An 11,699-nucleotide genomic window follows, 5' to 3' on the forward strand; every position below is an offset into this window, starting at 1 on the left:
TAAGCTTTATGGTTTTCTTAAAATTAGGCACTGGGAGGCATGGGAAGACCACCTGCCCAAATAAGTTATGTGGCCAGGGGGACACAAAGTGAGATGATAATTATTGCTGTTAGCAGCCGAATTAACTAAAATTGAATAATTAACTTTTTATTGACTGCTGTAAGTGTGTATGTTTGTATTCAAAAGTTAGAGGCAGTCGTGTTTCTACACAGTTTCACTTGGAAGAATTCTTCTAGCATGTCTGTGCTCCGAGATATCCAACTCCATATTTTAATTGTGGGTCGCACGATTACGCATGCAACTTGCAAGAGAGTGAGGATCGGCGCAAAGCTCCTCCCTGGTGTGACGCGGCTTTTGCGTGAGGCGTTGTGTCTGACAATGGGGCGGAGGCATTGGCAAAGATAATAACTGTCCCCCTTCCCCTCACGGCTGGCGAAATGAAAAAAAAAATCGAGGAACCCGTAACCGCCGTCGTAACACGCGACCGCGCAGCCTGTAAAGATGGCGGCAGCTGCCATGCCGAGATAATGGCGCGAGCGGAGAAGCCGGAGGGCAGTGCGTGTGCGTAATGGTGACTAGACGACCGGGCGTGGTCCTTGCCTGGGCTACGCAAATAAAGTGACTGCTGATTTCCAAGTATGGTAAGTTTTATTGAAATCATGAGCAACAACTGCACCATCAACAGCAGAAACCTTTTTATAGCTATGCTAACGAATATTTCATACTGCTGCTTTCAGTTTGTTGTTGTCATGCACAAATCTCATGACAACACTTCGCCCATCAAGATGTGAATGCCCTAAAAATGTTCAAAATGCCTCCCTTCCACAGCAACACAAAGCATAAACCGCTCTTGCGTCGACTCGATAATTCTGCGCAGTACGACAATTGAAATTTGGAGTCGGATATCTCGGAGCACGGACGCGCTAGAATAATTCTTCCGACTGATACTGTGTAGAAACACGACTGCCTCTAAGTTTTCAATACAAACATACACACTTACTGCAGTCGACAAAAAATAATTGTTCAATTTTAGTTAATTGGGCTGCTCACAGCGATAATTATCATCTCAATTTGTTCCCCCCTGGCCACATAACTTAATTGTACCGGTGGTCTTCGCGTGCCTCCCAGTGCCTAATTTTAAGAAAACCATAAAACTTGGTTATCCGGCACAGCCGATATGCACATGGCTGTATTCGGTAACGTTCTTTTCCTATGGCCTCGGAGAAACCGATACCTGGCTTCGCTACAGGTCTTCTTCCTCTTTCTGGGGTTTCACGTGCCAAAACCAGTTCTGATTGTGAGGCACGCCATAGTGGAAGGCTCCGGATTAATTTTGACCACATGGGTTTCTTTAACGTGCATTAAAACACAAGCACGCGGGCGTTTTTGCATTTCGCCTCCATCGAAATGCGGCCGCCGCAGCCGGGATTCGATCCCGCGATCTCGTGCTCAGCAGCGCAACGCCCTAACGTTGACTGAGCCACCACGGCGGGCTACAGGTGTTGCTCTAGCCGTATAAAACGCGGGTTTGTCGTGAGCATAAACGGTGAATTTCGGTAAATAAGCAAGGCTACAATCATCATCATCATCATCAGTGACGGAAGCTGACCCCCCCCTCAGAAAAAACCTGGATCCGCCCCTGCATGCAGTTCCTTTAATTGTTTCACTATGGTCGGTATGATAGTGCACCGGATAAGTGAACGCAACCGTTCAGTTATATATATAATCAGATGGTTTTGCCTGCTATGAATATTATTGCTGCGAATAAGAGTTTTATTTCCAGTATTCACTAATAAGTGTGTTTGTTACTGCAAACACATGCGCTTATTCCCCCCCCCCCCCACCCCCTGGTCGGGAGTTCTCACTTTTTCAATTAGTGCACTTAGAATATATGTTATTTTTTCCCTTACATATATATATCGCAAATATATATGTCCATGTACCCTTTGATTTAATTACCTAGAAATATATTGGTCATTCTTCGCGCCACGCAGCTAATAAACCTGGTTTATATAAGTCTAATATTGTTTTCTTCGATCATTGTCCCTGATCAATATCCACCAACAAGAAGCGCGTGTAAAATGACAGGATATCAATAATAAAATTTTGTTACGTAGCCTTCATGGCGCGGATACCATTTACTTTTAGAAGACAGTGGTAAAAACAGCAGTTCACCTGGCTAAAACTACATTTCGCACCGGCCGTCAAGAGTCATGGGCGCACCAAAGCGATTAAACCATTAAAAATGTACTGCACAGAGGTTCTGCGAGAAAAACTGGGCGTCCGCCAGCGTCCGCGTAGCGAACGCGCGCTCGCTAGCAGACGACGCGCTTGACAACGGCAGCAAAATGGAAGACGTCGCGTTGTATAATCTATGCCTCAAATATATATGTTTGGCAAAATCGTGTAAACATAAATTTGCAGTTGAAATAAAGCGCTATTTGAAGAGCGCACTATGCGCAATCGGTCTCGGCGCCCGCAGCGAAAGTACGTTGAATATGCCGCGGAGCGCGTCTCCGCCCCAATCCAGTTCGCTCGCAGCGCCCTCGCACTATTTTGCCACACGCGGCGCCTCAGCGGCAGAGCGCTGTTCGACCCACTCGACCATTGTCTAGTACACTCTAGCGTGAAGCCATCGGTCCCGGATGTATGCGGTGGCGCTGCGGTAGCGTGGGCTGTAAGCTCGGCATTCCCGGCACGGCGGTAGCGTGTTGCTTTTGCTTTGTTTGCGTCGCTGTGCTGTGCTGCTGTGCGCTCTGACCTCGCTTGCCGAAAGAAGCAACCCACGTTTTCTTCGCTGTAATAGGGGTACGACAGATGCAATGCCTGGTCGCAGGCGTCAACGTCATTGCTTCGCTCCCGGGTGCCAGACAGGATACCAATGGACGAAAGGCTGACATTGATAACTGACATTGATAAACTCATCGAGTCAGGTAACGTGTCATTGGCAGAACGCAAGCTACATCGTATTCCTTTTGAACAGAGTGGCTACATCATAGAAAAGAGTGAGGACCGGCTCATCCACTACATGGCAGGTTATGTAGCGCGCAAATTTATTGCTCGCAATGACTGTGTAGAATGCAAAAACTTGCTTCTGCAAGGACCAAATGAGATATCCGAAAACGATATGTTCACTGCTATTTCTGACAAAGGAGGGTTGCTTTACCCGTCACGTGTGCTTTTCTTAACAGTAAGAAAGCTGGAGAATGTGTTCACTACTTTCTTCAGCCAGGAAAAGCTGTGTAGAAACAGCATAGTAGATGTCATGCTGTTGGGTAACTCTCAGATTTCATATGGTGTAGGGTGCAGCGAGCACTCCGAAGTGCTTACTGCCAGCATAGTGAAATTTTATGTCCTGACAAGGATTCACTTCTATGTAAAAGGATTTAATGAGTCACGGGAAGCGCGTAGGAAAAAGAACTTTCATGCAAAGATGAGTAAGTGCTCATAGTTCTTTCTCTAGCCTATGTTCAGTGCATGAATACCAGGAAGTGCTGTATGAACAGAATAGAACGATGTACATTTGAGAATTGGCAACACCTGTATAGCTGCAAATAAAGAATAGTTTTGTTCTCGAAAGTTTTCTTTTTTTGCATTCAGCCATGCTTAGAAAGCATGCAGACGCCCATTTTTCCCACGCCAGCGCTTTGGCTTCTTCTGAGGGCAGAGAAATTTGTTAAAGCCATTAACAGCTCAATGCACCAACGGAGCTCAATATAAATCTATGACGGCACGTGAACCTGGAGGCAACTACAAGGTCGCATCGCGAGGCCTTTGCGAACCTTGCAGAATCGTTAGTTACAGGGTATGATAAAAATGGTTTATTCAGAAAGAGAAACATAACGATGTAGCTTAACCTAATACTTCTCTTCGGTGGTTTCTAACAAATCCTGACCGCACTTTTCGACAAAGTTACAGAACATGGTTGAAGCTTTAAAATTGTCACGTTTGCGATAACCAGTTATCACGCACGGAACGATATAAAAACAAAACTGAAATAGGATCGTCTCGGTTTGTTCGTGGAACGCCCCAGTAATAAATTCCGTGCTCACGTTGGTTTCGACGGGAATTCAGGGCGCAGGCTCCTTTCCCAAGCGTAGTATCACCCCTGAAGGAAGCCGAACGCCAGGCCGGGGCACACTTGTAGCCATTTGAACCAGTGGGTGCCCGGCGGCGGTGGGAATCGAACCCACAGCCTCCCGCAGCCGAGGCGGGCGTTCTACCACTAGACCACTACTACCACTAGAGTGGTCCCGGCTGTGTGAGGTAAGCGAGCGATTCTTCAATGATCCCTAATCTCACCTGCTGCCACTTGCTGTGTGAGGCTTCGTTAGTTTTTCTCCCTCCAAAGTGCCGCCTTGTTCGCGCTGCATGTTCGCGCTGCATTTGCAACGTTCTTGGCCGGATTTCATCATGTCTTCAAACGCACGTGGTTTTTGTTCACTCGGTTATGGACCTTTTCATCGGGCGAGGAGGAAAGGGCGCGCGACGAGCCTTTCCTCCTCTCTGGCTTGTGCGAGCCGGCGCGGCTTGAATGTGTTGCCGGTCGCTCGCTGCGGAACGATTTGGAGGTGTTTTAGCCAGTTCTGAGTGCAATTTACGGAATGTCAGTTCTTACGAGGTCGTCGAACAACCACTGTGTAGCCTTTAGGTGCAGAAGTAGCTACAGTATCGGGAAATTTCTCCTGGATGTGCAAAAATGCAACGCGCAATATCAGCCGCGGTGTGTGTATGTGTTGTGAACTATGTTGGATGTATCGGTTTTCACTCGACGAAGACTTGTTATAAAACATTTGCATCAGCCACCGACAGCGTTCTCACGCATTTTAAGTCCAGTAGACTTCAAATCACTATGTCTACGTTAGCCTCCTGCAAGAGGCCGAAGGCTTTGCTCAACACAGCGAGCACTGCTGTTGGCAAACCAACATGATACACGCAAGCTTCGTGCTTCGATCGGCATTGCTTTTTTGCCCTGTAAGGCACAATGTACAAAGGGGATCGCATAAAGAGAATCCAACAGCTATTTGTAAGGACACAATTGCCGTAAGATGGGTGAATACGTCGTAGATGACTCAACTTACGAGACTGAAAAAAAAAGGGGGAGTTCACATGTCCTCCTTTTGCGGCAAAATAAAACTGAACATGGGATAACGACGCAATAAGACTTCGCATGGTCGTGCCGCATGCTTGGACCACTTGGACCATGCGCTATATAGAACAAAAAGATCTATAGCACAGCATTTAGTACTGCCTCGGACGTTCGCGCAGTCTGCAGCTGGTCGTTCCACCACTCAAAAAGTATGATTCACACTGTACGGTAAGTGGTTATTATTAACCAAACTATTTTATTTGTGGGCGGAAACCTTGCCCAACAACAGGGCAGTCGCCCAATGCATCTACAGATAACAACTTGAACGCTTGTCAAAGTAAACAGCACAACTTATTCGCCAGCAGAACGGTACCCACGTTGATAGGATCGTAAATGTTTCCTAACTACTCGTTGCAGCTAAACTAGAGCTTAGAATTACAGTGCTGAGAATGCTTCAGTAAGGTAAGATTTGTGAAACTAATTTTCAGAAATACCGAACTGATATTCGAGGCCAGGGGCGTAGCCAGGAATTTCTTTCGGGGGGGGGGGGGGGGGGGGGCAAGCTTCTGCTTTCCTCCACATCACGTGATCGATAATAAATATCGGTAGTTTAAGCAGACTCTATACATGTATATCAAAGACATGGGACCCCCCCCCCCCCCTCGCGTGTGCGTGTGCTTGTGAAGAAATTAAGTAAAAAGTAAAGTAAGCTCAGTAAATACAGTAAGTACGACAGGTACAGTGGGCGTCTGGAGCAACGGTCTCTCATCGCGCCACTGAATGGACCAGTCTTCGAAAACGCATCATTGAGACAACCCGCCCCATCGGAGAAGACATCATTAATTGTTAATTTCCGTTAAGCGTAGATGGCGTCGTCCTCGTCGGGGCGAAGTGCGTTTCACAAGTCAAGGACGGCTATACGCGTGGAAATGCACGTGTGACCAGGCTATATCTACTTCCATAGCAATAGCTTGTTCGCTGCGTCTTTGCGCTAGAAAACTTAAATACGCGAAAAAACGCTTAAGGCTTTTTTTTTTTTTTTTTTTGAAGCTTTCGTCGCCCTGCTCCCTCATACGAGAGGGTTGCATTTCCTGCGGCAAGTGCATGGGCTGCTGTGTCTTCCGCTGTGTGCGAGCGTGCAGCCGTCATTTGCCTTTACGTCAACAGATTCAGAATTGTACAGAATATTTCACCGCACAGCATAGATATGGCATGTGTACGCATTTTAAGTAGTGCGTGCAACTCATTTCTGCTTCACTTACGCCAGTGCAAACAGGATGCGGCCTTGTACCTCACAGAAACTCGACTGATTGGTGTACTAGTGATGCAGGAATGAACTCCGGTCTTGTTCAGTGCATAGTGCACATAATCAATTTCTCAGGACGCGTGAACTCCGACGAGAACTGTCAGCGCCTGCAACAAGAGTTTACTTACGTTGCACTGCGCACAGCAGTAATTCATGCATGCTTGTCGGCTGTCTGTTTCGTGCATTCTGTTGCGAGTCCGTGGAATTTCACTGCTGTCATCAACCCCTTCGTGTGTACATTGCTGGTTTGGAATTCCACAACAAAACAGCAACTGCCAGCCTTCCGTAATTGCTGGTTTGGGATTCAACAACACAACAGTAATTACCAGCCTTCCGTAGCGGCGCAATCGCAAACAAGAAACGTTTCTCGCGCCTGCGCGAGCGCGGCCTAACCGGCACCTGAAGGAAGCGGCGGAAATGTATACCGGATATTTCGAGCACCTGGGGTCTTTAACGTGCACCTAAATCTAAGTAAACGGGCCTCGAGCGTTTTCGCCATCATCTAAAATGCGGCTGCCGCATTTGTTGCGCATTTGTTACTTCAGAACGCGGCCGCCACATTCTCGCCCAAAACTTCACAGAGTGTCAAAGCCTTGACAAACACCGTGACAGTTTTTTCCATACGCATACATGATTCGCTGTAAATTACCAGCCCAAACGGAAGCGCCCAGCAATGAAATTGTGATAGTAGCACCGGTTTCATGAATTATGTCAGGGCGAAGCGACGAGAACTAAGGGTGGTAAGTGGGGGGGGGGGGGGGTTAACCCCCCCCACCCCCCCTGGCAACGCCCCTGTTCGAGGCTGATTGTAAGCTCAAACAAACGCGCACACCTCGCGCTAGGTGTCTCCGTCCGCCCTAACGCCAGCAGAAACTCCAGCCGCTTAATTACTTCAAACTTAAATCCTTCACTAGGCCTCACAGGACCGTTCCCCACATAGAAGACGCCATTGCATGCTAAATAGACCGCGGGAGAGTGAATAAAGTAACCAGAAACTGCCACCGAGCGTATACCACAGCATACAACACGGGCGTTCGCCCAAGCCAGCATGCCAACTGCCCATAGATGGCGCCACTGCCTACGCAATGGTAAAGCCCCGCAATGGCGGTGCCCATGAGAAAACGGTCTATACAATCCATGGCGTTGTGTTTATGTGGCCTGGATGTATGCGAACGGCACGTTTTGACTGTATCGCAGTATGTTACGAAGCGGTGACGGTACGTAGGGAAAAATGGGCGCTTACCTACGGAAAGACGTAGGGTGCCTCGATGCCCAGCGCCGCCGTCCAGGGTGGAGACAACCCCGCTGGCGCCGCCATATTGAGTCACACGAGCTGAGACTCAGCTACGCTTGCGTTCATAAATAGTGTTACTCGCGGCGCACTTCCAAGTGCTTTGCCTTGATGAGGATTTTTTTATCGGTATCGCATCTGCACATCTTTATAACCAATAGCCGTTAACTCGTCGAAGGTCCAAGACGTAAATGTATGGCGCCGGGAACATGCCCCAAGTTGCCTAATTCAATTTACATTTAACATGCCGTGTGTATGTTTGAAATACGCACTATTTTTTTGCGCTTCGATGCTTGGTATATAAGGTTTGCGACCCCCTGTGTGTGGAAGTTTTTCTTTTTCGCTGTTGTATTTTGGTTTACACGTCACGCCTCCTTTACCGTAGCCAGCCACTCGCGCACGGCGGTTAGTTTCCCTTGCGTTGCGCGTGCTCTTTGCGTTCGTTGCAATTATTTGACGATATCTACGCGCAATTTTGCTTTTTTTTGCCCACAAAACTGTGTGCTGACAGGATTAAGCTGGTGTAAAAATAACTGCGATGTGAAAATAAGGTTTAGTTAATTAGTGCAGTAGAGAAACATGTAACGTAACTTGTCTGTGTCAATCTTGCGTAGTACACACAAAAACCAAACGATGCACAAAATACATTTACTTATAATGTCTAGTACAATCAATCATGAAAGAGATAGGTACATGAAAAATTATATGTACTGTGTGGCGCCTGAAGGTTATGTTGAAAGACGAGATAAAAAAAAATCGCAAGGTAGGCTCGACACACAATTCGGGATAGTGAGAGTTTTTTTTTAATTTATTCATTACATGGGGGGGGGGGGTGTTCAAGTGAGTACATCAACCTTATTACACACAATATAAATCGAAAACAAGAATGCAAACAAGAAAACGCAACGCAACCGCGGATAATATTAATCAAGATATCCAGCCAGAATACATCAGCTACCATCGAATACGTCGCATCAGCCAAACACATCGATGGCGAGTACAGAACATTTTATAAATAACCATTAGAACACTGATAACTACATTGAAAAAATAAACAACACTGCATACATATCGCGTACAAAACCGTAAATGAAACTAAGACAGTCAAATACAGATTAGCAATGTTTTTCACTTCGAAAATATAGTCCATGATGATGTAGGGCTGTTGACTTTAATAGGCGGCGCCCATCCTGTCGATTTCCCTCGTACTGGTCATCTTCAAAGTGTTTCTAAGTACAAGTAAAACAACAAAAGTGATTATTGATATGAAAAGTTGCCTTGTAAATACAGAGAACCCATTACAGTGCTTAAAAATAAATTTTCGCAGAAGTAATGCTCTATTACCTCGCTTCACACCTTTCGAAGAAATGCACAGGCTACAACAGATACCATGCCAGAAAGCGCCGAAACATTTTGGTCCCATGATGCCCCTTAACTCTACTACACCTGGGCATACCATGCACAGGCATTTAAAGACCGCCACAGTACCCACTACGATCGGGAATGAGCACAAATAACCATCGGCTTACGAGCACCACGCTACAAATATATTCGTCTAAAAAATCAGCTATATAACGTAACAACCTGAGATCCGCAAGATATCTGCTGAGAATAGAGAAAATCACAATGCTTCCCTTGCCACGTACACAACAGCCGCTCTCCCCAGAAGAAGCACTGCGTTCTTTAGTCCCAAATAACCAGTAGCGAAAAAAGAAACTGAGGGAAAAAAAAGAAACAAGAGACACACGATGTGTGCTTCCCGTGAAAAAGTAAAATAGGTGGTTTACATGACGATTTGTAGCTAATGTAAGGCTATTTCGCGGCGAAGCATTTTCGTCAGTTCTTAAAATAAGGGTACTACTCGCATAGACTGCGCCGATCAAAACGGCAAAAGCCTATGCGACGCGCGCTCGCAAACCATAGGCTACTCAGCATCGGTGCAGTGCTTAGTTCGTGAGCGAACGTAGGTACGTGAGCGAGGATCAGAGAATACTTTCTTATTTAAATGAAAAACACGATGCGATAGTCTAAACTTTCTTGACACTTACCTCGCAAATGTAGGAGCTATCCGTTGCCTTCCAGTGATACCGCTTTACTTGGGCTTCCCATCTCTTCCTTCGCTCTGGGTCCCGGGGAAGCGTAAACAACGAAGCCCTTACGCGTCGATCCGGTGCACTTGGGAACTCAACAGCCCGTCATGTCGACTTGATGCACTTGAAAAGCTTGTCATTCATGCGGCTGAACACTGTCCAGCAAGTAGAAGCGTCAGCGAAGCATCCGCGCGCATTGTGTCTCGAACTAAGCACCGGCACCAAGCACTCGCAACCGCTCGCTGTGACTCAAGATGGCGTCGCAGCGAGAAAGCGGCGGCGCGGGGGCGGTCTAAGGATGGCACCACCCTGAACGGCGGCGCTGGCATCGAGGCACCCTAGAAAGACGAACAATAATTGTTAGGGCTATTTAGTTAGGGCGACTTTGCGCCTTCAGCAAAAACTCGGTGGTCGGCGAAAATCAATGTTCTTGTCACTAAAACTTGTCGCTATCGTCCTAGATCCTTGAGGACCGATAACTATCTCGAAAATGGTAGAAAGTGCTGCGCGTGAAAAGTGTGCTCAGTATTCTAGTCGTGTATCGCGTAGCAGAACAAGAGATAAGGACCTGTGCTGGCGGCGAGCTGAAAAAGGAAAACGGTATACAAGACTTCCCGGCGATATGTAGCAGAACAAGAGATAAGTACCTGTGCTGGCGGCGAGCTAAAAAAAGGAAAACCGTATACAAGACTTCCCGGCGGAGATGACGGCGCTAGGTCAACTAACGCCGAGGTCGCGCGTGGCATGGCTCAGTTAAAGCCCGACTTAGAGGCTTCCCACGAAACACACAACCAGCTATTTGATGTATAAAAGATGTCTTGAGCGGATAATTCAAAGTATAATAGCTGTCCTGGTCAAGACATTTTCTAGCTGTGGACGTCTACAGGTACTTCAGTAAGCTCTGCGAACGTTACGCTAAAAGTTGGCTAATAAACATCTAGACAAGACAACTTCAAGAATCGCTTCGGAAACATTATGCAGGCTTTTATAAAACATCTTGACAAGAACAAGTTACGAATTTTATTAGACGTTCCCAGAATTCTGTTATAATTAAATTATAACAGAATTCTGGAGACGTCTAACAAAATTCCCAACTAGCTATAAAAGCCTGCATATTGTTTCCAAAGCCATAACATATAATGGATTCAGAAACAATATGCAGGCTTCTATAGCTGTCTTTAAAGCAACATTTATAGATTGTCGTCCTACAGTGTATGTGGTAAGCAAAATTAATGCCCACTTCTTCGGCATACCATGCATTCGTATGCTAGCTTCATAGTACATATGTTAATATATAGAACGGAAAATAAAATTAAAGCATTACATTATATTATTTATAATAACTTGCATGAAATTGTTGAACATAATCAAATGTGCAATAAACATCCAAGGAATGTGCATAACACATGCAGAAGAAAAATTACCTGACTTTGTGAGAAAGCGGCTTATTGACTAATAAATTAAAGAACATGCAGAATGGTTTTACAAATTTTTTAGTGCAGTAGAAAAGGTGACCACATAAAATAAGACGTAGTTTCAGTAACCACAGCAATCCAGGTCCCTTCCCTCTTGGATACCACTGGCTGCTCACAGAAGTTTGCTCTGTAATAGAACAGTGATGAAAAATGGAGTAAGCCACACTTGATTTACAATAAAGATGTGGAATTCGGTATTTCAAATAGCAACATATGTGCCGTTGTTTTACCTCGGTCACATTTACTTTATAAATTTAAGCAATACTTTCTCTCAAAATCTTATGCTGTATACGATGACGTTTAGAAATATGTTGCAGACAGTGGCGTAGCCAGAAATTTGTTCGGGGGGGCTGAGGTTGCAGCGCGCCTCCTCCTTATAGAATTTGTCGAGAGATCAAATGCATGAATATAACTGCATTGCCATTCCATTGTATATTATATGCTGCAA

The sequence above is a fragment of the Dermacentor silvarum genome, chromosome 1, assembly GCF_013339745.2.
Source record: "Dermacentor silvarum isolate Dsil-2018 chromosome 1, BIME_Dsil_1.4, whole genome shotgun sequence".
NCBI lineage: Eukaryota > Metazoa > Arthropoda > Arachnida > Ixodida > Ixodidae > Dermacentor > Dermacentor silvarum.